The 25,555-nt window shown below is 41.0% G+C and overlaps 1 protein-coding gene across 3 annotated transcripts in view; it reads left to right on the top strand.

Moving 5' to 3' along the window:
- Positions 1 to 352: 352 nt before the first annotated feature.
- The window catches only part of IL1RAPL1 (interleukin 1 receptor accessory protein like 1), a 653,479-nt gene continuing 628,276 nt past the window's right edge, over positions 353 to 25,555 (top strand). Inside the window, exon 1 of one of the 3 annotated variants that reach the window (XM_082219956.1) lies at positions 353 to 1,406. The gene's annotated coding sequence lies outside the window, so the exon portion shown is untranslated. The remainder of the gene's footprint in view (positions 1,407 to 25,555) is intronic. The other 2 variants (XM_082219953.1, XM_082219952.1) reach the window with 2 other exon arrangements.

Below are 25,555 nucleotides of genomic sequence, written 5' to 3'. Positions count from 1 at the left end.
CGCTTTTAAAACAACCCTTCACTTGGGAAATTTCATGGAGGGAGGGAGAGAAGAGAACACAGCCACCGATCAGTGTAGGACTTGGTATACAAGCTTTTTGGCTTAGCTTGTGCTGGGTCTCCAGCCTCCCAAGCCCCATGGAAAAGTGGGCAGAGGAGCTGTGGGTGATAATGTGTGTCCTTGGCACCGGTAGTAGGCAGAAATGACTTCTTTCTCTCCTGTCCCTCACCCGCCCGCCGCCCCCCTTCAAATCAGTCTCCTCTCTAATGCTTTGCAGAGAGGCAGTTGACTGTGGATTGGCTAGTACTAAAGTATCCATTGGGTGGCAGTAACAGTACCTTCTTTATGACTTGCAGCAAAGCAGAGAATGCATTCAATCAAATGAGCCGATCTTGTAGAAACACTGGAATCGTTTATGCATTGCAGTTTCTATCTCTCTCTCTCTCTCTCTCTCTCTCTCTCTCTCTCTCGCTCACACACAAACACACACGCTCCCTCTCTGCCTTCGTCCCTCCCTCCCTCCCTTTCTCTTCCTTAGGATATTTGGGCTGGATTGCCTTTAATTCATCACGACCTGCTCCTTGGGGTTGGTGCACTTGTCATTTGCACAGAAGATTAGCATCATTCAGGGCAAACCGACAATTGTGGGATTTCCCTCCCCCCACCCTCTCCCTCTTTTCCTTCCAATACATTTTTTAAGGGGGGAAAAATCCCCTCTGTGCCGATTTGAGAGTTTTAGGACCCAGGAGACTACCTCTCCAACAGCAGGAGCCGTGTGTGCTTTCCACATAGCGGTACAGTACCAGGAAAACCCCGTCGGATCGGTGATTGTAGGATACTTGTGAAATCTCCCTCGGATTCCTGCTTCCCGGGGACTGCATGGTGGCGTTGGGATTTCTTCAGGTGCATCGAGGGGCTTTGAGAAGGCTCCATGCTCACAAGCCAGGACTCCTTTCCTTGTCCAAGAGCTCGCGGACTTCTGGGGTTATCCGTCTCTCCCTCTGGCTTTCCCCCCTTCTGAGCCAGCTCCTTCTCCTTCTCCCTCTCGCTCTTCTTCCCGTCTTCTAATTTTAATTTCTGCTTCCCACCTGGATTGTACCATCCGCGCGAGCAACCTGGCCACTTTGAGAACTCGCAGGAGGCGAATCTGGCCACGGATCTTGAGCTCTATATGGAATTATCTGCTTGGATGGTGAACTTGGCACTCGTGAATGGGCATCTTCTCCCTCGTCTTAATTGCTAGCAGCGAAAAGGGAAAAGAACCCGGAGGAGTTTTGGGTTTTTCTGGGTTTTTTCCTGTTGTTGTTGTTTTTTTAATCCTGGATTCCTTGACTACGCATTGTGATGACCAGCAATTACCTTACTGACTGATACAAGGAGACGACTATTTTGCAAGACTGTGGTGGGTAAGCTCATTTTTCTTCCTCTTCGTATATATGCATAGAAAGCTATATTAAAATAAAAGCCCCTCGGAGGCGTTGCTAAACTTGGTAGCTTGCAACTGAAAAGACTACTTTTCCCGATTGCTGCATTACACTGATGAGGGGGGTGGGGGATTTTTATATATATCTATAGGGGGAGGGGGGAAATATCTCCTCGTTATTGGCAGTTCAGAGGAACAACTGCAGTAGGTATTTCTGAGAGTGCATTTTGCGATAAATCAAAGCCCGAGCAAGGTCTCTCTCTCTCCCCCACCAACCATGCCGCCTTGATGTGGGAGATCGGCCTGAATGCAGTCTGAGCAAACAGGCTTCCTCCTTGCTCCCACCCCACCACCACCCCGGTTTCCCCCTATTTCTGGCTCAAAGGGATCTACAGCAGTCACAGGACCCCGGGTGATGGAACCTATTCAACATGAAATGGGTTCCCATCTCTCGGTTCAAAGATGAGGCCATTTATGTATATATATATATTCCCCAAACTCTGTGCAGCATTCGGTTGGAGCTGCAACGGAGACAGAGAGCCCTCATTTATTTTATTTATTTTATTATTTTGGTTCAAGTTGCTGAACTTTAAAGCGCCAATGTGGATTTATTTTGGCACGGTGGGGCTTTAGTTCTGGAGGGTTCATGTGTTTGCTCGTGGATTTGGCATCGGGGGCGTCAGGAGCTAACCAGGATGCTCAAATTGTTTCAGGTTGTCCTCGGTGGCTTTTCTCCCCCCGCCCCCCCCACCTGCTTTTGGGAGAGGCGTTTTCCTTTTTCGCCCGGTAACTTGATGTCTTCTTGACACCTTAAGACCCAGCCACGTGCAAAGGCGCTGGCGATCTGGGAAAGGAGAGATCGGATCTCGCCACAGCCTTACCTGCAGCTGGCTGGGGGCAAGATGGGCACAGGGCACTTAACTGTGGAGCGGAGATGAAATAAACTGGAATTCCCTCCACACCGAGCGATGCCCACTGTTAAACCTTTCCCTGCAAAATGCATTTGGATCAGAGGGAGGGGGGAGTGACTGTGGGAATCAATAGTGATGACGTGGTACAATGCAAGGCACTGCAATGCTAAAGTTCTATAGTGTGTGCTGGAATATAGACTCCCATGTGCAGCTGATGATGGTTCATGCATTATGGATGGGAGGGGAGGTTGCAGCTGGATTTGGAGGAAGATAGATGTAGCTGTGCATAATCGATGATTATGTAACTTGATTGCATCTAATAACATAATCATACAGTGTATCAATCACTTGAGTTAACTTTGGATGGCTACCGTCGACGGAATGGAGAAAGAGAGTCATTTTTTGCTATTGTGGAAGAGCTGAGACACCCCCCCCCCCAGCCTTCCTCAGCACAGTTCTCTCCGGGACAGTAGCATCAGAGAATCACCGTGATTAACTCAGCCACACCTGTTCCGAGGGACGCATTATTTTTATTTATTTTTTAAAATCCCATCTCTGTTGCAGAAGTTCTCCTTGAAAAGGTTAAAGAGGAATGAGTTCTAAATTAAATGGGGGGGGAGTTGAATGGAAGGGCAGCCACACCCAGGTGAAAGCTCCTTTAGAGAATGGGAACACAGCAACAGAAGCTTCCCTTTCGATTTCCAAAACGTGTCTAATGTTAGACTCCCTCTGATTGTTGAAGGTGTTAGGTCACCACTTGTCTTGGTGGCAGGAAATGTGCCATGAAGCTTTAGCTGGTTATTAACTTTGAAAACTGTAAGCAGCAGCTTGGAGAATTAAGGGAAGGTATCTGCTGGTCCAGCATCCTCCTAGCCTCCCTTTTCAGTTTCAAAATAGAACCAAGAGTATTGCCTAGGCATGACTGACAGCTGTCTCCTTTGAAAGGCAGGATGGTAGCGAGGTAATTGTGAGCACAGAGAAGTGTGATTACATAAAACTCAAGGCAAGATCAAAGGTGGATGATTCCATAGGTTTAAATGAGGGCAGCATGGCATTGTTCTGATATATCCTTTACAAAAGGGGCTACCTTTCAATGAGGAAAAGTTACCAGCACAACTACTACTGTCATCCAAATAGAACTGACATTGGGCAAACCCTGCATAGAATCTATCCCCAGAAGAAAGCACACACACAACTGTATAGAGCCTTATTCCTCCATTTAGGAATCTGTGAAATAAATTATCTAACCAAGACATAAGCCATGTTCTTGCACCATGTAGGTTCAATGTGTCAAAAAAAGTGGGGGGTACGGTGTAGAATAGATAGGTTAGAGAGAAGTGAGAAAACGGGATCTGCAGTGTTTGAGATGCATCAACCACCTCTTCTTAGTCAAGCAGAAGGCATAGCCAGTTCTCAAGAACTTTGCAAAAGGTACACACAGCTTATTAACAGATGGGGACCTTGGTCTTCCAGCAACCCACTTTACACATCTCTATTTTAAACTGGTTCATCATTTTGTGTCTTCTCTCTCGGGAGAGGGGGGGCAGTGAGAGGCAGACACTAATAGATTGCACTAATGCAGGGTAGGGCTTGGCATTCATGGAATATATTAAGTGATTGGAAAATACAGATAGGAAATTAACTCCTGTTTCCATCCTTCAGGGGTCAGAATAGCACTATGGCAACTCCCTTGCATTAGGATCTCTCTTGTAATTTTCAGAAATGTTCCTAATGCTGGAAATTCTCTCTGACACTTCTCTCTTTTCCCCTTCCGATTCACTGTGTACACTCTCATTCTTTAATTACTTATAGGGTTTCCTGTGCTGCTTACATCAGAGCAACAATTCTCAAGAGGACCTGTAACAAACCAAGTATTTTGTGAGAGCAATTATTCAAGGAAGCAGTATTGGAGGGTGTGAGACAAGGAAGGCTTTATAATTAAGAATATATTCATAAATCATAAGAATATTTGCAAGGATATTAACTCATTGATTTCCATTGGCCTATTAACTCATTGATTTCCATAATTTAGGTGCACCAGCTGTGCACTGAATTGAACTGACATTCAATTTGACCCTTGCTTTCATGATCTTTAATGTATATTTGGCATAATGTAATTCTTCTGATATGCAGGAAACTGCTTCTCAACTTTACAAAAAGAAATATTATTTAACCTTGCCTACCCAGGATACAATTCAAGGGCCGGTAAAGTCAATACTAATTTTGTCATCAATGTCAGCCTGAAAAAGAATTAGGCCTTCAGGTTTCTGCAGTGATAGATAGAAACTCTGATTCTAAAAACAAGGGCATAAAGAAAATTGCAGTGACTCCTTTTTGATAAGAAAGATTTAAGAATTTGTTTCCCTGTTGTTTAGCAGACTTGATCTATGGGTGATAGTAAATCACAGCCAATTGATTTGAATAAAATTCCTCAGGCAAATTTCTGATTAAACTTGCATGGAATAATCTGTTGGTAGATACTGGGGTAATGTGCATCTCGAGTATAACGTGAAATTACTTAACTCTGTGTTCTGCTGTTGAAACAAAACATAGCTAATTACCAAAGTACTTTTCTGTATTTTGATCTGCTTTGTTTGCAGTAAAGTGTATTCATCTATTTTTATATTTTATAACCGATATAATTTTTAGTGCTTGGCCAACCTCCCGTTTCTACAGAGTAGACTCCTCTCTTTTATAATTTATGGCAATTGAAACATCCAAGTCCTGATTAATATGATTAAAAAGTAGCAACTTATCAAGTGTTGCTTAAGTTATAAAGTGTAATTATAGCACCACCACCATTTGCACAGCTCTAGATAAGATTGTGTCAGCATTTTCATTTGTAAGCCTCTATCTTGTGACCATCCATCATGCATAGGGGATATGGAACGAAACATTTACACTGAAGACCCTGAAACAAAAATTGCAGTTTGTTGGGTTAGTTATATTTGTATGTGTATACTCTCTCTCTCTCTCTCTCTCTCTCTCTCTCTGTGTATGTATGTCTTTCAATGGGAGTCTGAAGCAAGGGAGAGAGGAGGAGGAAGGAGGAGGCACTCTAATTCACCAATTCAATTATGTGTGCATTTGACTTCTGCAGTGTAAATAAATATAGATTAGAGAGAGGCCACAGGAGGTATGAAGTTATAATGAATGCTTTTATTGATTTGATATGCTTTTTATAAACAGTGTTTAGGGAAAAGATGAATATTGCTTCCACATATGACATTTCAGTCGTAGCAGCTAATAAATGAATAGTCTTTGTGCCTGGACAGTCTAGGAATGCAACTTTTTCTCTTCCATGAAAGATATCTACTCATACTGTTGCATACAGTTTTAGACACTGGATGCTTTTGTTCTGCTTCATTGTCCTATTGCCAGTTGACTACAATGCAACTACAAAACAAGGCTGGTCAGTGTTGTGGAACATGCTGCCATTTGTAGCACGTGCATATTGTTGCATGAGCTGAACACATGCACTATTAGCCTATGATCTACAGCTGGTGGGAAAGGTCTAGTACCCCACCCATAACAGTTTTACTACCCAGTTGACTAGGCAGGGGTGATCTGCAGATGCCTTCTGTTGTGTTTACTGACTATCTCCTTCCACCAAAATAAAAGTGAGTGATCCAAAAGGCATATGTATTCCTTAGACTGTTTTGTGTACTCAGACAATCCTTATCAATGGGAAGCTAGCAATACTGTGACTGTCGTATTGTGAAAAACATTGTTTCCATTGAGTTATGTATGTGTTTTTGCACACACACATGCATTTGTACAATCCATACATGTGCCAACTGTTTGAATAGTTAAGACTTAAACTATCCCCTACTATTCCTTCAGTTAAATGGTAGCTTCACAGTTCTTAGTGTGGCACAACTGTGTTAAATTGGAAGCATGGCAAAACCTGCCAAAAAAAAAAAAAAGGCTTTCCTTTTATTCATTCATTTTGAACTATTATACTATTGTATAGGCCAAACATACTTGCAAAACTTCTGTGCTTTGGGGAGCAACAATAGTTGAGTGAAATACCACATGCAAAATATCCAGGGTTCAAACCCTGGTATAGCTAGTTTAGCAAACAAAGAAGGATCAAAGTGTTGGTGTTGACCTTTAAAGCCCTAAACGGCCTCGGCCCAATATACCTGAAGGAGCGTCTCCATCCCCATCATTCAGCCCGGACACTGAGGTCCAGCTCTGACGGCCTTCTGGCAGTTCCCTCATTGCGAGAAGCAAAGCTACAGGGAACCAGGCAGAGGGCCTTCTCGGTAATGGCGCCCGCCCTGTGGAACGCTCTCCCATCAGATGTCAAAGCGATAAACAACTACCTGACATTCAGAAGACATCTTAAGGGAGCCCTGTTCAGGGAAGTTTTTAATGTGTGGCATTTTAGTGTATTTTTGGTCTCTGTGGAAGCCGCCCAGAGTGGCTGGGGAAACCCAGCCAGATGAGTGGGGTTCAAATAATAAATTATTATTATTATTATTATTATTATTATTATTATTATTATTAAGAACCAGTGGCTGTGGAAGATCTTTGCTTAAGACCAGAAGACTTGCTGCTTACTTAGTACAGTCTGCTATGGTCTGACCTGGTATGGCTCAGTTTCCTTTGTTACCTGCCGAAGTCTGTATAATGGTTGAGGCAGGCAGGTTGAGACAGTGCATCTGCCCAATCTCTGAGGGACAGGTACGGACTGAAATATTTGCTCAAGGTTACTATAAGGACATACCCTCAGTGAGCACTAGGAAGCAACCATCTCTCATGACAACTTGGATCACAGTCTCTCATGAGGACACAATTTGTTTTCCATGTTTTATGGCTTCTTAAAAAATAGAAAATCGTCCTTACTTTGGATAGCTGACACCTCCTATCATTTGAACCAATAAGTACATGGTCTATTAAAATCTAATGTGTGTAGCTCAGTCTAATTTGCTATGGGAAAATATGTAATTAGAAATTTCAAAGTTTTCAGCCTACAGACTACAGAAACTTCTAGGAATGACTCATCCACTCTGGTAATGTATTGAGATGGATTGTAATAGGTCCCTAAGATAAAAGCTCTTTCCAAAGAAGATGTGGGGGAGGGAATCAGTAACAAACTAACCAACTTTTTTTTCTAGATAGAAAAATAGTAATAAATGAGTCAGTAAATGGGAGTATTGCAAAAGTTAACACACAAGAGAACAGGGGTTGTAGATGAAGATATAACAATCGATTTATTGTAAATGTGGCATATTTAAAATGAGCCTTAAAAATATAGATGATGACACTGCAATACATTTGTATAAATCAAGGCCCAAAACAGTTACTTGTGGTAATGTTAGTCTGCATGTGAAAAAAGCAAAACTATTCAATGCCATTTGGGTTATTGAGAGTGCAATTCTAGCTCTGACCCATGCAATGCTGATGGCTATAAAGATTAACATGGTATGCACTGGTTCTCCACCATGGTAGGGGAACCCTGGTGGTGGCAGGCTGTGCTGAGGCCCCCGATGTCCCCAGATGGAAAGCTACCACTGGCCATTCTTCTGCTTGTAGTAGTAAGCAGAAACAGGGCATTTCTGGGGTGGGGCACTGCATCCCAAACCCTGCAGATCATCAAGGGGTCCAATCTTACTTCCAGTCAGCTACATCAGCCTGCAGCTGGCATTGTGAAAATGAAGAAAGAACCAGCTTACATCTTCATCTGATTGTCACAAGTCAGCAAGACTAGATTCCCCACTTAGCTGTTCCACGACCCCACTTAGGATTACACTGTGAGTTGTTTGGATACTTTCTGTTTGTACTTCCTAGTTTTTAATATGTCTTCCTATTACTTTCATTTTCTACTCTCATTACTAAGTTGGGAACAAGCCTGGTTTATTCATGTACATTTTCCTTCCCTCTTCTTTTTCCCAGAGACCCAGTTCAGTTCCTTTATATATTCTTTATATTGTAAAAATTACTATGTGGAATTTCAAGTAAATTGCTATTTTCATTGCTCTTCTTTGAACCTTACTCAGTCTGTAGAGCCAAAAGTGTGAATGCAGAAGACTAGATAATGCCAGTACTGTTTTACTGTTATGAAGTCCAGTACTCTTTTGCATTTCTTGGCAGAGAATCATCTGCGAGTTAAACTGAAAATGGCTTATTTTATACACACACTGTAGCATTGCATTGTAGTTCACAGTTGGAGTAGTAGTGGGGTAGGAGAGCTGAAAATAATGCCAATATAGTTCACATCTGGAAACCAATGTGACACTTGAGAGTCAGATAGCCCATGGGTGAACATTACTTCTGGTAAAGGAGCCACCATCACTTTTTAGACTCATCTACCTGGGACGCGGGTGGCACTGTGGGTTAAACCACTGAGCTTGCCGATCAGAAGGTTGGCAGTTCGAATCCCCGTGACGGGGTGAGCTCCCGTTGCTCGGTCCCTGCTCCTGCCCACCTAGCAGTTCAAAAGCATGTCAAAGTGCAAGTAGATCAATAGGTGCCGCTCCAGTGGGAAGGTAAACAGCGTTTCCGTGCGCTGCTCTGGTTCACCAGAAGCGTCTTAGTCATGCTGGCCACATGACCTGGAAGCTGTACGCCGGCTCCCTCGGCCAATAAAGCGAGATGAGCGCCACAACCCCAGAGTCGGTCACAACTGGACCTAATGGTCTGGGGTCCCTTTACCTTTACTTTACCTGTGTACTTACCCTCCAACTTCTCAAAGGTTTTCTTCCACTGTAAAAGAGGTTTCCATTTTTCTGTCTCTTTTTGGAAGCACTTTAAAGTTTTGGTGGGTGTGGGATTGAGTTTATGCTATACTTGCTAGGTGGCTGTGGATGGCATGGACATTTTCTTTCTTTCTATTAAACATGACTCTATCACTTTGCAGCCTCCCCAACTGCCTGTGCTTCAGAATCTGAAAATGTCACATATGATAAGTTACATCCCCTGAGTTGTAAATGAAGGTTGGATCCTGGGCAACTAGGATTAGTGGGGTTGCTGGTTTGTTTTTAAGGAAAGTCCTTTTGTTTACTGAAACAAAACAAAACCAAAATGAGTTTTGTACTGATTTCTTTAGAAGTATAAGTCATCAAGTGTTTGTTTGTTTGTTTGTTTGTTTTTAAGGGCAGCTGTTAGGTATACTGTAGGTAGCCTTCCCATGGTTATAGGAAAATCCAGCTGAGGACATTATAGGGATTTCAGGAAAGATGGGCATAATGGAAAACTGCAGAAGGCAGACCACTGGTTTGTAGAATGAGAGGACAATCACAAACTAAAAGTAGCAGTACAATGGAATTTCACTGAAATTTTCTCTCCCCACTGATAGTTTTAGAATGCACATTCTTTTTTCATAAATTGATGGGGAACAGTTCGCAGAGAAATCGTAGAGTTATAGAGTTGGAAGGGACCACAAAGGTCATCTAGTCCAACTCACGCAACGTGGGGCTGAAACCCACAACCCTGAGATTAAGTGTCTCATGCTCTACCGACTGAGCTAGGTGAAATTTTGGGCACAATATTATTATTCTTTTCTTCTTTCTTATCTTGTATAACCTGAATGTCCTGGTTCTTACATAATTTAAAATTGCAGCAGATACTTTGAATGTTACTACATTGTACGGAATATGCAACACTACCCAGCTTGATGTCTTCTGCAAATTTGATCAATTTACTATCCATAGCTTTAATTGTTGACTATGCAAGTCTGTAAGAAAAACCTAGTTACTATTTCTTATTTCTATGTGTGACAGCGCTAGCTGTGTGATTCTGAATAGTTATTAACTGTGCAGTTTTGCAGTGGATTTCAGTAGCACGTATTCCTTTTCTTAAATCCAAAGGCATTTGCTGGAATTTTTGAAGACAGTGAAAGCTTTCCATGCATATATTCCAAATGAGCTAGGATAGGGCTTGGCAACAACAGGCTATTGGCCACATATCTATGCCAGCAATGTTTTCCCTGCTTTTTCAGTTTCTCAACCATGCGTCTTTGGATAATTGATGGTCCAGAGTAAGTAAAGAGAGTTATCAGCTAATGATGCCATTTTGGAAAAGGTCAAAAATAAGATGTGCTTCAAAAACATCAGCTTGAATATATGACATATATAGTTGTAATGTGCAAGCAAGTCTAAAAGATTATATTATTTATGCTTTTGTGTTTTTAGTTTGTGAAAGCCACTTTATTGTCTATGAGCCTAGAAGCTCATTGGCATCAACCAGTGATATGGCAAACTCTGTTGGGGCATGTGCAGAGTGCCCATCCTAAGACCAGTGGAGTGTACAAAAAGATGAGTGAAACACCAAACAGTTCTAGGAAAAGTCAGTTGCTTTTGTTGTTGTTGTTTAGTCGATTAGTTGTGTCCGACTCTTCGTGACCCCATGGACCAGAGCACGCCAGGCACTCCTGTCTTCCACTGCCTCCCAGAGTTTTGTCAAATTCATGTTGGTTGCTTCTATAACATTGTCCAACCATCTTGTCCTCTGTCATCCTTTTCTCCTTGTGCCCTCAATCTTACCCAACACCAGAGGGTTTTTTCCCAGAGAGTCTTCTCTTCTCATGAGGTAGCCAAAGTATTTGAGCCTCAGCTTCAGAATCTGTCCTTCCAGTGAGCACTCAGGGTTGATTTCCTTCAGAATGGATAGGTTTGATCTTTTTGCAGTCCATGGGACTCTGAAGAGTTGCTTTATTGACAATATAATTCAGTTTCAGTTACATAAAGTTGTAGATACAGTCTCCTTACAGCATACAGACTATGCTCTGGCCAAGAGCAGGGGCCTGGGTGCTGGCAACCCTTGCTATGCCACTGCCTGCCACTACTGTGTTGATCATGTTTTTGCTCCAACTCGCATGGCATGATGTACTGCTGGCTGGCTCCTGACAGGAGGGTACATAAGCCCAGGGCGGGCATGGTCCCACTGTTGCTTCAGCTGCTTCGCCAGGCATGAACCTGGGAAAGTCAATGCCAGCAACATAGGTGCCAGAAGTGGGTGGGTAATGCACCTTAAGAGCTACTTTAAGTGCATGTTTTTGTCAATAATTACCAGCTGTTTGTCCTTCTAGGACAACAAGTGTGTACATTGCCACCTTCCAGAAGGAAAAAAACTTGAAAAATAGCCAAATGAGGGCTGAACATGCTCACTGGGCATGGAATGCTGACTGCTGGGTGGAGGAAAGGAATATTGAAGGGAGGAGCTATGTGTCTAAAAAGGTGTGATGCTCAAAAGTTCTGGTGGAATGTGTGCTTTTCTTTATGTGTTAATATTCATCATACAACTCTACCTTTGAGGAACGGAGACAGAGAGCATTGTATATTGTATCAGTCAGGCTCCCACAGCAGGTGGTAGGTGAAGTGTTGCTGGCACCAGAGGTGAAATTGTAGCTTTAGGCTTCCATTTTAATTGTAATCAAAGTTTATTTAACAAGGTTTGCACTGGGCTTTGTAATTTCCTTTCATATTAATGTTGCTTAGGTTTTTAATATGATAATATCTGATTAGAAAGGAACACATCATCTTGTATGAATTTTTCTAAGCCAAACCTTTAAGAATGCTGTTGAGGCTTGAATAGTCTTCAGGTATTTGTCCTCATACAGTCTTATAACACAGAGAGAAAGGAATGGGGACGGGAACCCACATACTAGACCCTACCTGGCAGTGTCCCTGCGGGCTCCAACTCAGGAAGGGATTGAAGTGGTGTTCTTGGCATGTTCAGCTGAATGAGCTTAAATTTCCATACCCTCCAACACTTTTCCAATGACAATAGGGGCATCTTAAGGAAAAACGGGACATTCTGGGATCAAATTGGAAACCAGTTGCAGAGTTCTAAGCACACACAATTTTATTTGCTTCTACCTTCTTCAAATTGTCATGCTAATTTCACAAAGGTTTAAAAAGCATCCAGTATGCCCAGGAATGTTAGGGTCAGGGTTTGTGTGCACCCTCTGTGCCCTCTTCCCAGTTTTATCACTCTCATGTTAAGTCCAACACCTGAGCATGGTTAAGAGCAGGAAGCATAACAGAAATGCAAAGATTGGATTCTTGATAGTTGTGATGCGAGACACGAATGCAAAATTGTCTACTTTTGTGGAACGCCAAATGATGCCTGTCATACAGTATTCGTAATACCAAAGGGAGGTCTGGCAATTATTTTTGGGGTGTGGTGTGCTAAGCAAAATCATGGGGAAATGTTGTTCATGACTTCCAGTTCTGCAACATATTGTTACAATAGTCCTTGGCATTTTTAAACTTAATGTTAATTCAGTCAAAATGAGGTCATATATGCTAGTGAAACATGCAAACACCCTGGCTCCTAGTTCCTCATTTTCATCTTTCACATGCTTCACAAACCAGCACAGTTAAGCATGTTTAAGCAACATTGATTTCTGTGGGACGTAAAGGCAATGAAATATGACTATAATGTCTATTTCCAATACAGTCTAATGGTCTCATATACATTCAAGTATCCTACGGACTTGATCATTTCCTTTCTTTTACTTAAGGATAAAGACCTCAAGGTCAGGTGAAATGTCTATAGGGGATGAAATGTCAGCTCAGCAGTTTCTGTATCTTCCTTTTTTCTTTTTCTTCCAGTCCATTCATTCTTGTTCATAGGGAATACCCTGTGTGGCTAATGTAAATAGCCGAAAGGCACTGTTGATAGAAGATGGTGTACATGACACTGGGGGATATACATGAGCACTTTGATTCTACTTAGCATTCAGTCTAAACTCTATGGCACACTAATCTTGTTATAGTTAAGACGAGCAATGGGCATTTGGCAGGATAAAAGAAGTTGCTTGAATATGCATGGTAGCAGCTTCAGCAATATGCCTAATTACATGTTGAATTGATTTTTAAAAATTGTTGCAGCAACAAAACACATAGGCTGGTAGTTAATGTACCAACATAGTGTTATAAGCCAAGACCTTCCCTCCTGTGTTACTGAATCTGCTTGGGCCTTCTTCAGGCCTTAATGTAGAGGGAGGCATTGGAGACAAGTGCATTAGCACAACCCTGTGTTGCCATTTCTATTGCCTTCCAGCCAGGGCCAGATTTAGGTTTGATGAGGCCCTAAGCTACTGAAGGTAATGGGGCCCTTTATATGTCCAGCTGTCCTTTGTCAACAACAAATTGTCGCTGTTTTTTTGTGTTGAATATATGCTATATGGTAATTTATGGACCTAATAGGTATCTAAAGCCATTTGCACGTAACAAAATATGTATTTTATCAAAGCAATTGTTGAACTGAAATACAATTAAGAAGAAGTATAATAATAGTGAAATACAATTAAGAAGAAGTATATTGGAGGGGAGCAAGAGAGTGGGGCCCTAAGCCATAGCTCATACATGAATCCAGCACTGCTTCCAACTCATGGAAGGTGACAATTTTTTACTGGGGGGATCCTTCTATATCTGTGGGAGCTCTCCATGCTTTTGAGAATCCTTGGGATGGAGCAGAATTTCAGCAATAGAGTTATTGACTATAAAGAGTACTTGTATTGAAGTAAGCCACAAGGCAGGCTAGTTTGCTCCCCTTTACTCCCAGAGACTATCTGTAGTGTTGCACAGTCTCATTTCTGTTCTGTTTCTACATCCTTAGCTACTTGTAATTATCATTCCCATCCCAACTTTAGGGTCACAGACTCTGTGGTGATGTTCATGTTTTGCCTTCTTTTACAAGGCTCTGCGTGTCTGATAAGGGATCTATCAAATTGGAAGAGATCAAAAAGCCATCCCTTCCCCCCTCTCACTCCCCAAGCCAAATGGAAAATGCTTCCCTTATGCAATCCCAAACCCAATGTGCGGTAGCAGGCTGCGATATTGTTCTATAGTGCTTTCTTTTCTCAGATAAGAAAGTTCCTATTTTCATATATTATTTCATATACTTAGGTATATGAATGCTAAATGCACCACAATATATGAGTTAAACTGAGGCTTCGGTCACATTTGTCTTGACCTTTACAATACTGACATACATAGCTAAGATTATAAACACACTACTGCAGTAAGCACATTCATTCAGCAACAACCTCCTCAGGCTACTGGTCTTGTATTTCACATATGGAAACTGTTTGATATCTTTCACGCACAGTCAACGCCTCCAAAGAAAAAATTAATAGTAATGCTGACAATTTCTCTTGAGGGTTTCTGCCAGACTGACTGCCACATAGTTGGGCTAATTTCAGAAGACTGCTTCAGTGCAAGGGCAGTCAAAAAGCTTTGTGACAATGCCAGAAGCAGTCCTTTCTGTTGGACAGAAATGCAGAAGTCTGATAAATTCAGACGCTGCATGCATGTCGGCGTATGTGTGCAAATGCTCACCCATGGATAGACGTATCCCTGGAGGATAAGTCAAAGCATCTAGCAGGCTTGGAGGGGCTCATTTACCAGAGATTTTGTGAAATTCTAAAAAAAACCCAAAAAAACACCCAAGCTCTGCAGCTGTCTGTAGTACTGGACCCTTGCTCCAGATTTATTAACCTTATTGGAAGGGAAATGGTATCAGCTGACCCATTGCTAACCAATTTTCATCTAAAACTTCCTGATAAAGTTCTTAGCTCCAGCAGGGATGAGTCTAGTGACTGAGCCATAGTGAATTTTGTTCATTTTGCCTACCAAGCAGAGGCACAGAGTCCTCAGTGCTGTTTCTGGTGAGATGTTAATACAATAGGTTTAATGAATAAAGATCACAGACATATCTGATTGAATTAATGCACCAAATATCATTGACAGCAAATGGGGAAAGACAGTGGCACAGACATGGCATAGTACAATAGGAAGGTTTTTGATTCTCATGCCTAGCAGTATTTACTGGTTTTTATTTAATTTATTTGCATATTGTCCTTCATGAACAATATTCTAGAGTAGTTTACAATACAATTTAATATCTAAAAGCATTAAATTTAATTTTTAATAAGGCTTGCAAAATGTAAGACTGTCCCTGTTCTCCCGTTTCAGCCTGTAATGGGAGCATTTTGCAAAAGCACTCTTTGAAGCATCTTGCCCCCTCTTCTCTTTAAATGAAAGGAGTTGGATCCTTCAAATAACACCTCTGAGGAGTGATTTAATTCCTGCTCATCATCAGTGATGTTAGCTGATGGGCAAGTCGGTGTGGTTTAGGGAAAATGGCTTCCTGGTGTATAGGGTGAAAAACCCAATATTTTGCCCATTTTCATAAAAGACGAATTACTCACTTCCCTCAACATCACTATAAATAGCATCAAGAGTTAATTGTATCTGACAGTTTTAAAAATTCAGGTTTATAAAGGACTTTTTAAAAACTTGGGTATTTTCATAAAAAAAGAGCCATCCTTGCAACCCACTGTAATTTTCTCTTCTTAGTTATCATTTTGCACAAAACACAGACACAAAAATCTGATCCCAACTGGATCTGCAAATGTTAAAGCAACCAACAATCTCACTTCAGGTGGTGGTGAGACTTAACGGCAACTCTGACCAAGCGACCTTGAAAGGACACAGTTTCTCTTTTCTTGGAAAGATCTTTGCAGAATGTTTTGCTGAGGGATGCCCTCAGCCCAGTTGAGGGCACAGTGCCTCTAGCCTCCTTTAAAGGAAGCAACAAAGTCCTCAGATTTGATGACCAGCTTCAGTCCTGACTGCCAGCATTAGAGGCTTGCCCTGTGAGAAACCTGTGGAGTATGTTTACCAACACTCTTGCATGATGCTTCTTGCCGTATGAGAACATAATAATTGACAAACAATTAGTGCCATTCAAAGGAAGTTGTTCAGTGAGGCAGGATGCCATTCAAGCCAGCTAAATATGACATAAAATTCTGGCTGTGATGTGATTCCAAAGTACCATTTATTTATGATGCAGAAACGTTGTATGGGAAGCATGAAAGGAGCAAGGCCACAGGGGTTGAGAAACTAAAAACACATTTACAAGGTTCTGGGCAGAATATAATGACTGATAACTTATTCACCATGGTGGCACTTTGCAGTGTAATGCTGTTGTTGTTTTTTTAAAAGTTTGGTTCCGGTTGGAACATTTAAATAACAAAGCAGGAAACCTGCCCCCTCCAGTTCCTTGTCCACAAATGTCGAAGTATCACAGTATTTCTGATTTTCAAGGAGATTTGACAGTTGTAAGTTATGTTTCACAGAAAGGAAGAAAAGTCATTCTCCATTCTTCCATGGATAATGAGCCAACAATCTCTGACCTTCATTCCAAACCAGAAATAATCTTTAACATAATAAAAATTAAGGTGGCGTGGACAGACCCAGTCAGTGTAGACAGTACAAAGCAAGATGGATCAATGGTCTGACTCAATATGAAGCAATTTCCGATGTTCCTGTAATGTCTTAGGTGCAACCATATTGCTTTCCCGGAAAAGGCCTCAGTAATGGCATGTTTTATTTTACTTGTACATGATATTGTGCGTGGGGAATTCTAAAGGATATTTTATTTGTATAACTTTGTTTGGGGTACATTTGATACTGGATTGGCATAGTCATTTTAATTGATTTCTAATTCTATTTTTTTCCTGTAACGAAGGCTCCCAAAGGTCAGTAACAAATGAGATGGTTTCTGCTCTCAACCTTACACTCTAAAAGTCAAGACACAAAAGGATAAGGGGACAGGGAGGGAAGAAGCAGGGGGTGCCTATATAATTTAGGGGTTCCAGGAAATCCATTGTCAGTCTAGGAGCTCTGAAATGATGCATGCCCATAAAATATTGACCAGGTGACAACCTAGCCCTTTGAGATCTCAGTGGCCTTTAAACTACAGGCAGATGCAAATACACAAAGCATCATGGTATTAGAAGTGAAAAGTACTCAGTGCCTCATTCAACATTGCTGTTCCTTGTTTTGAGCTCAATGCCTGTCTACATTTATTGTTACACCAGGGAAACAGCAAAACAATCATTAGTTAATATGAAATACCCTGGCATCTAGTGATGAAGTAAGTTGTTCAAACAGAATGGGGTACATTTATTCAATGGCCCATAAAAATGTAAATAGTTTTAAACTCTTTAAAGCCATGTTTAGTGCAAACCTATAGCAGTTAATACAGATGTAAACCTCACTTGGTCCAGTGGATCTCCTCGCAAATAAATTTGTATAGGATTACAGCCTCAGTGAGTTTTACACTTAAGGCTGCAATCATACCTTATTAAAATAGGGAAATGTTAAAGCTGTTTTGAATGGTAACCCTTGACAAATTTCCTCTGAAGCAATGTTAAAGTGCAATGTGAGATCTCCTGTTTTGCTCAAAAGGGATTTTTTAATTGAAAACATTTCCATACTTCTCTCCCCCAAAACTAAAATTTCTAGAGTACTCTCTGAACTATTATAAAATGGCCCAAGTCTTAACCAAAAGAGCAAGAAGTGATGCAGGAAAGTGGTTTATTTTTTGAGAAATAAAGTTTATTTATTCATTGTTGGAATAGCAAACTTTATGATGCAGTTCAACCCCATATTATTCTGGGAACAATTTGGATGACAGATAAGATATAGTGCCCAAATAGTTTGACTTACATTAATTTAATTTAATAGCTTACCATTTAATAGCTTACCAATGCTATTAAATCTAGTTAGTATTTTGCTTGATGCCATTTTAAAAATTGTTATGGTTTAAGATGTACTATGGAGTGTTTAATGTAGAAAATACTACATTTTGTATGTGTGGAAAATGACTAGGCTACATTTTGTATGTGTGGAACATGACATATTTTACCCACCACTCCCGCAAAGTCATTCCATTATACAGTAGACATTTTAAGGTTTTGTTTTGCAGCATTTGTATTATTATTATTATTTATTATTTGTTGAATTTATATACCACCCTATACCTGCAGGTCTCAGGGTGGTTCACTGGAAAAAATTGGAACATAAAACCACAAAGAACATAATCAAAATAAAAACAAGAACAATCCAATACCCCCCAACACATTTTAAAAGGGCATAGGAGGTAGGTTGAAAACAGTTAAAACACTAAAATGCAATTTTAAAAATATTTTTGAAAAACAAATTAAAAGCAATTTAACAGAAGAAGTAGTACTCTTTGCTGGGCAGCAGCAGCAGCCCTTATCAGCCTGTCAGGCCTCACTCTGGACCAGTTGGAGAGAGGCAAAAGCAGGCCTTCAGGCTCTCCACAGGGTGGTAAGCTTTTAGAATATCTATGTGAATAGATATTTGGACATTAGAAGAGTCCCACTGGATCATCTAGTCCAGCATCATGTCCTCACAGTAGCCAGCAGTAGCACTCTTCCCACCAGCAAATGGTATTCAGAAGGCAACTGCCTCTGACACTGGAGGCAGAGCAATAGCCATCAAGGGAGAGTAGCCAGAAGGTCAAGCATGTTTAACTTCTGTTTATGTGATAGATTTCAGATTACTCCTGGTGACTGAAAAAGCTGAAGTTATTTGTTATATATAGATGTTATATTTATCCTCAAACAAGGCATGCTAAGTTCAACCCAACATTGGGAGGAGGGGGACTGCCACGCATGTGTGATGAGGCTGCAAGGCCCACTGAGACCTGCTGCCATTGTGGCAAGGCCCGACAAGGCCCAGTGAGGTGTAGTGAAGCCCACAACTGCCATAGGGAGGCCCAACGATGCCTCCCAATGCTGCAGCAAGGCCCAGCAACACCCCGTGCCACAGCAGGGAGGCCCGGCGTGGTCCACCACTGTTGCAGGGAGGCTTGGAGAGGCCTGGCCCCTCAAGACTGAGGCGCTCAGCCCTGTCCCAACTTACTTGGGAGGGGGCTGAGGTGTCCTCAGCTCTGTGAGTTGGTGCCTATGTTGCAAACTATATATGCAACATTATAATTTTGCAGGGCCATCCTGTGAGCTAGGGTAGAAATCCTAGAAATCCAGGGGCTGAATGTGAATCTGCAAGCCTCTTCCTCAAACATATCGCTGGCCTTGTTCCACACTCTGTTGCTTGGCTGGAATGTGCCTTTGAACTGTGATGATGTCTCTTGGTTGCTTGGATGGAGAGAGATTTACTTGGGTGCATATGCAGACTTGCAGAGCTGGCAAGAGTCATTCCCTTTGTGCCACACATTTTGCCTTGGCTGTACCAACCACTGGCATGTAACTTCTCACAGGTTACCCACAAGCGGCTGCAGTCCTTGAGCTGGAAAAGGATCCCTACTCTTGCTATTAATTTAAACACAAGCAATTTGGGTTGTGAGTTAACTAAATTGGGGGGGGGACCCAACAAAAGTAGAGATCCCATCCATCCACAGCACTGGTGCAGAACTAGCTATTAAGCACTAACACACTTGCATTATTTCTTGCCTTTGTGTGGCACAGCATGAGACTTATTAGGCTCATGGCAGAATTGCATGACCTCTTTCCGCATAGTGGCTATTTTTAGTAGCATCTCTAATTGTGTGGGAGGCTGTTCATTTGTAGCTTTCTGACATATGTGCATGAATCTTTGCTACACTCCCACAACTGCTAGGAAATGGAGGGAAGAGAGTAACCTTTGCAGCTACAAATGGTACGGTTGTATCTCTACAGAGATAATTACAAAGAAGTTGTTACCATTGGGTAAGCGGTTCTACCCTAGGAGTTACAGTGGTACCTCGGGTTAAGTACTTAATTCGTTCCGGAGGTTCATTCTTAACCTGAAACTGTTCTTAACCTGAAGTACCACTTTAGCTAATGGGGCCCTCCTGCTGCTACCGCGCCATCGGAGCATGATTTCTGTTCTCATCCTGAAGCAAAGTTCTTAACCTGAAGCACTATTTCTGGGTTAGCGGAGTCTGTAACCTGAAGCGTATGTAACCCGAGGTACCACTGTACTAATGTAATACTCTCCTCCCTGACCCACGATCAGCAATGAACAAGTTGTAGACCAAATTATCTGGAGCGCACCTTATTGGAACCTCTTAGTCTAATCTGACTATGGCAACAGGTGAAAAGTGGGTGGGGAGATGGGAATTTGCAGAATCCTGAAATGTTTTTCATAGTCCTAGATTTGTTTCATAGATCCATATTTCTATTTCAAGTGCAGATCTGTAGTTTCTTTCAAGACTTATGGTGAAATGTTAAACATGTCTACTCACCCGTAAGTCTTGCTCAGTTCAGCGGGGCTTACTTCTAGGAAGTTAATATAGTGTTGTACCAACAGAGAGTCTTTTAGTGTCAGAGCAAATGAGTTGGATGGAGCCAGTGCTTTTTTTCAGGCAGTACTCAATAGTATGTAGTACTGGCACCTCCTTTTTGTTGTTGTTAAAAAGTGTGGCACTTACTTTAACAACTTTATGGTGAGTACTAGCACCTGTTTTTCTAGGGGGCGGGGAACACTGGACAGAGCTGTGCAGTTTTCCACCACCACCACCACCTTTTGCTATGTTTAGGGCCAAGGTAGCCAACTTGTTGCCATCCAGCGGGTTGTCTACTACAACTCCCATCAGGCGTGAGCTGGAGCAGAGCCTGAAAGTGGAGATGGACTGGGCCCAGCCTTCGGCTCAGATCAAAAAGCTTGGCAGCAGGGTGAAAAAGAAGTCACATTTAAAAACTATGAAAGATGTTATTGCCTGGGGGGGGGTGCTCCCTGCTGTATTGAGCAAATAAGCCCCTTCCCAGAGAGAGAATGTCACCTGGCGCACAGCTGGTGCTCAACAGCTCTTTCTGACATTTTGAGTTATTGTGATTTTACTGAATTGCATTAATTGCTTTGATGAATTTATTGTTATTTGCTTTATTTATATGTTACTGTGTTTGATATCATGGTTGTTTACATTGGTCCCCCATTCTAATGCTACTGTGATAACTGTGAGCCAGTTTTAGCTCAACATTTGTTGTCAGAAAAGTGGAATACAAATATCAAATCAAACTTTTGATCATTGGACATGCTGGCTGGGGCTGATGGGAGTTGTAGTTCAACAACAGCTGGAGGGCATCAAGTTGGCTAAGATATCACATTACCTACTGCTGTGTTATAAATGCGCCCTTATGCCTGGGCTAGCCAGTTCAAGAAAACTATTAAAATAATACTGAGATTATATATTTTTAAGTAACAGTTTAAGGAATTTGTTGTTGGGGTTGTCATCCAGTACTGCTACCATATTGTTGAGATACCAAGCACTCAGTGCTTAAGCCACTATGAGCATAAATCTTGTATGCTCTGGAAAAGAACTTCCTGAAAGAGAGGAGGGATGGGGAGGACAGAAGCTCTCTTGCCTCTGTCCACCCATAGCGTATTGTTGGTGTTTTAGAAGCTGGAAACAACAAATTCTACAATAAGCAGGAGACAGGGCCATGACTCAGTGTGAGAGCATCTGCTTTGCCTACACTTCGTTCCCTGATGGCATTTCTAGGTAGGGCTAGGAAAGACTTGTTGTCGGACAGCCTGACAATTCACAACCAGTCATAGATAATACTGAGGTAGATCGACCACTGGCCTGAGTCAGCATAAGGCAGCTTACTGCGTAATTGCCTCTGGAAACTAAAAGAAAGCCAGTGCATCATTTGCTAAATATGTTCTTATCTGAAAGTGCCGGTGAGGAGGTAAATTTTGGGCTGGCACAATCCTCTGGCTCTTTGAGAGTATTCCCACAAAGTGTATACAACATTAGCTGAATCATTGAGTTGGTGGTTTAAGATTGTAAGTCATTTAAAACTAAATACAGATCCTTCCGAAGTGTGTGATTTGATCTTCCTGCTCCTATGGCAATATCCAAACTCTCAGCCAGCCATCTCATTGTTCATACATTTGGCTGTTGTGGTATCTCCTATTGTTTCATATTGACTGCTATATTGTAATACTTTTTACTGTTCTTATTGTATACCACTCTGACCTCCTTGGGAAAGAACAGCAGGATATAAATAATTTCAAGTAAATAAGGGGTGAGAAAGTGAGGACTGACCTCCAGTCTTGTGAGGTTTCAGCAGGATTAGAACTTAGCTGTCATAACACTAATGGTAGACATGTTAATTCAGAACCACATTTAATTCAGCGGGGCTTACTCCCAGCTAAGTGGGTACAAAACTGAAATTAGATTTATCTGGCAATGACTTGTTTTGGAAAAACCCATGCTGGGTCTTAGTAAACACAGCATCCTTTTTCTAAGTGTTCACAGACCAACTGTTTAATTATCTGTTGTGGGACCTTTTCTGGTATCAACATCAAGCTTACTGGTCAATAGTTACCAGGGTATTCTCTCTCTCCCCCCCCCCGTCTTTTGAAGATGAGGACAACATTTGCTCACCTCCAGTCTGCAGGGGCCTCACCTGTTCTCCAAGAATTCTCAGAGATTATAGACAGAAGCTCTGAGATGACATCTGGAAGCTATTTAGTAGCCTTGAGTGCAGCACACCAGGCCCTGGAGATTTAATTTAAAGTAGCTAGATGTTGCCTTATCACCTCTTTTCCTATCTTGGGCTGTAACTCTCTTCTTGCATCATTTATTCATTATAAACCAGATTGGGCACTGTTTTCCTTTTAGAAATGTAGGCGTTGAACACTTCTGCCTTTTCTCTGTCACCCAATGGTATTCCTCTGTCTTCGTGTGGAGTCGGAGCCTTGGATAACCCCCAGTGGCTTACAATGTATGACTAATGTTGAATATCAACCTACTTCCAAAGAAGTGGAATGATTTGGTTAGTAAAGCAGTGAGAGTTTTTCCAAAGTGTTCTGTCAGCTGGGGAGAGGGGATGGAAAATGACACTTAAAGTGCTAAAACAACTGTGAAGGATTAAGTTATCCCATTGTTTGTTTATTAAATTATGTCTACTGTGTAGAACTAGCAAGCTGTGGTATTGAACTTACTGGTTTCTGTGTAATTTTTTTTGCAAGCCGTTGGGAAAACACAATGAAATTTCCAACTCTCTCAATGCTAATTTGGAAACATGAGAAGGATTTCAGTCTAAGTCTTGAGACTTTTGCACAAGTACTTGCAAGTAAAGATGGATGGATCAGCATTTTTCAGTTCCATGTCAGTTTCAGATGTATTAAATCTTGATGTCTTCTGCCCCATTTTATTCAGACTTTAAAACATACACATAAAGTTTGTATGGATTTTTGCATGCACTTTCACCTAAGATACAGGTTCTGTACCTAAAATATGCATTTATTCATGATTTCAATGCATTACCTCCCTCCAGACACACACTGCTCTATACATTTCTCCATAAAATGCACTTTTTTGTATTGTGGTTGCATAGTGTTGAACCAAATGTGCATTGCAACATTTGGGGAAAGTGCACAATCCACTTGACAACTATCATGTGATCTGCATATAACATTGGAAACTGCAAATTAGGCGAATGCCTTAAAAATGCCATTGGCTAGGTTCTGTTGTGCAATAATGCAGCACAAGGGATTCTCCATTGTGACACCTCCATTGTGGAAATCCTTTCCTTCGGAGATATGCTTGTCTAACTTGGTGTTAACATTTAGCAGTCAGCTGTTTTGTTATAACATCACCCTGAGCTCCTTTGGGAAGAAAAGCAATATATAAATATGATAAATATATAAATCTGCTTGAAGTATTTCCCATATCACGGATAACCAAGCAGTAGCATTAGAAGCACGCTAAAAGCATTAGTAAAATGATCAGTGAAAAGTACGTAAATCATATTTGGGGTATGTGGTGGAATTCTAAATGTGCAAGGCACTATTGTGGAAGATGCCAAGCATTATCTAAGCAAAATATCTTTTTGAATGTAATCTTTGGTATATGTTACTAACAACTGTTTGTGATATTACTTGGGAAATGTGTACAACCTTATAAAATTTACAAATATATAAAAATATATTTAAAAAATTGTCCAGTAGCACCTTAGAGACCAACTAAGTTTGTTCTTGGTATGAGCTTTCGTGTGCATGCACACTTCTTCAGATACAAAAGCTCATACGAAGAACAAACTTAGTTGGTCTCTAAGGTGCTACTGGACATTTTTAAATATTATATATATATATATTTCTACTGTGTCAGACCAACACGGCTACCTACCTGAATCTTATAAAATTTGTTATACTCTCAATAATATATTAAGATGATTAATGGTCAACCTTTTGTATATCCCTTGTATAAAAATGTGTGAAGGGATTCTACAAGAAAAAATAGCAGTACGCGTCTTATATTATTAACTAAGCAACTCCCACCCTCAAGTGACTCATGACATAGCATGCACCATTAATCCATAAAAACAGGATTTTGAAAATAATGATTTCCCCATCTAGTTCTTTTTTTTCTGACACTGCTTCAGAATAACCCATTGTTTGTTCAGTCTTGCATTATTTAGCAAAATCCTCAGATATTGAACAGCTGTTTTCTGTTTTCTGACCTGCAACATTAGAATAACAGCAGCACAAAGACTACAGATTTAGGCAGCTTTAGACTATGTACAGCTGAACTATGATGTTTGCAATTAATTATGTAGGTAGCAAAATTGCATCTGCTTGTTTTCATTTCCCATTATCTCTCCACTAGTGCAACTTAGTATAATCTATAAATGCTTCAAGAAAGGTGGGAAAGGTGGCAAATAATTAAAAAATAAGCTTTTCTATATAAAAAGAAAGAAAATGTTGACACTGCTTATCCTGCAGGATACTATAAGCAAAGTCAAATGAACAAAGTCAGCTTCATCTTGTATATAAATATAAGCAACAGGGAATATTATTAAGCGGTAATTCCATTAATGCAGGATTTTCCCCCTCTGTATCTAATTAAAGAAACTTGAATTACATTGCATTTAATGGGATGTAAATATGCAAAACTGAGCAGTAGTTTAGGTGATGGTGGCCAATTGGTGACACCTATGAAGCACCTTTATCTGTTCCATGGCAGCCCTACAGAGGTATGGTAAAAAGATTTGCCCACAAAGTGCTCAGATGGGAGAAATGAGCTCATATTGTAAGTAATACTTTATTATATACATTTTTTATTATATACTGTTCATGGAATATTAGAGAAACTTCATTCCTGCCTATTTCTTTCTCCAAAGGGTTTACAATCTAACTATTGTTTGGATACTTTAGGGGAATTAAGGCAGATAAATAAGAAATAGCAAATTCTTTTAACTAACTGTAGGTTGTGCACAATTGTTCCTTTCCTCCATTTTCTTACCTCTGTGACTACCCTATGCCAAAATACAGCTCTTACAGCAAAAGCTGTCTTACATCTCCCTTCCTCCCATCCACAAACAAACAACTAAGAGGAAATAAAGTAACTATTAACAACAACAACAACCAGTCTCTGAATTTTCTACCATGCATTTTGAAATATGTGGTCTTGATATAGCCAGAGTTCAGAGAAGGTAGCAAGC

The sequence above is a fragment of the Podarcis vaucheri genome (genome assembly GCF_965113315.1).
Source record: "Podarcis vaucheri genome assembly, chromosome: 4".
NCBI lineage: Eukaryota > Metazoa > Chordata > Lepidosauria > Squamata > Lacertidae > Podarcis > Podarcis vaucheri.
The sequence above is the reverse complement of the archived record's forward strand: the minus strand, read 5'-3'. Positions and strand labels throughout refer to the sequence as shown.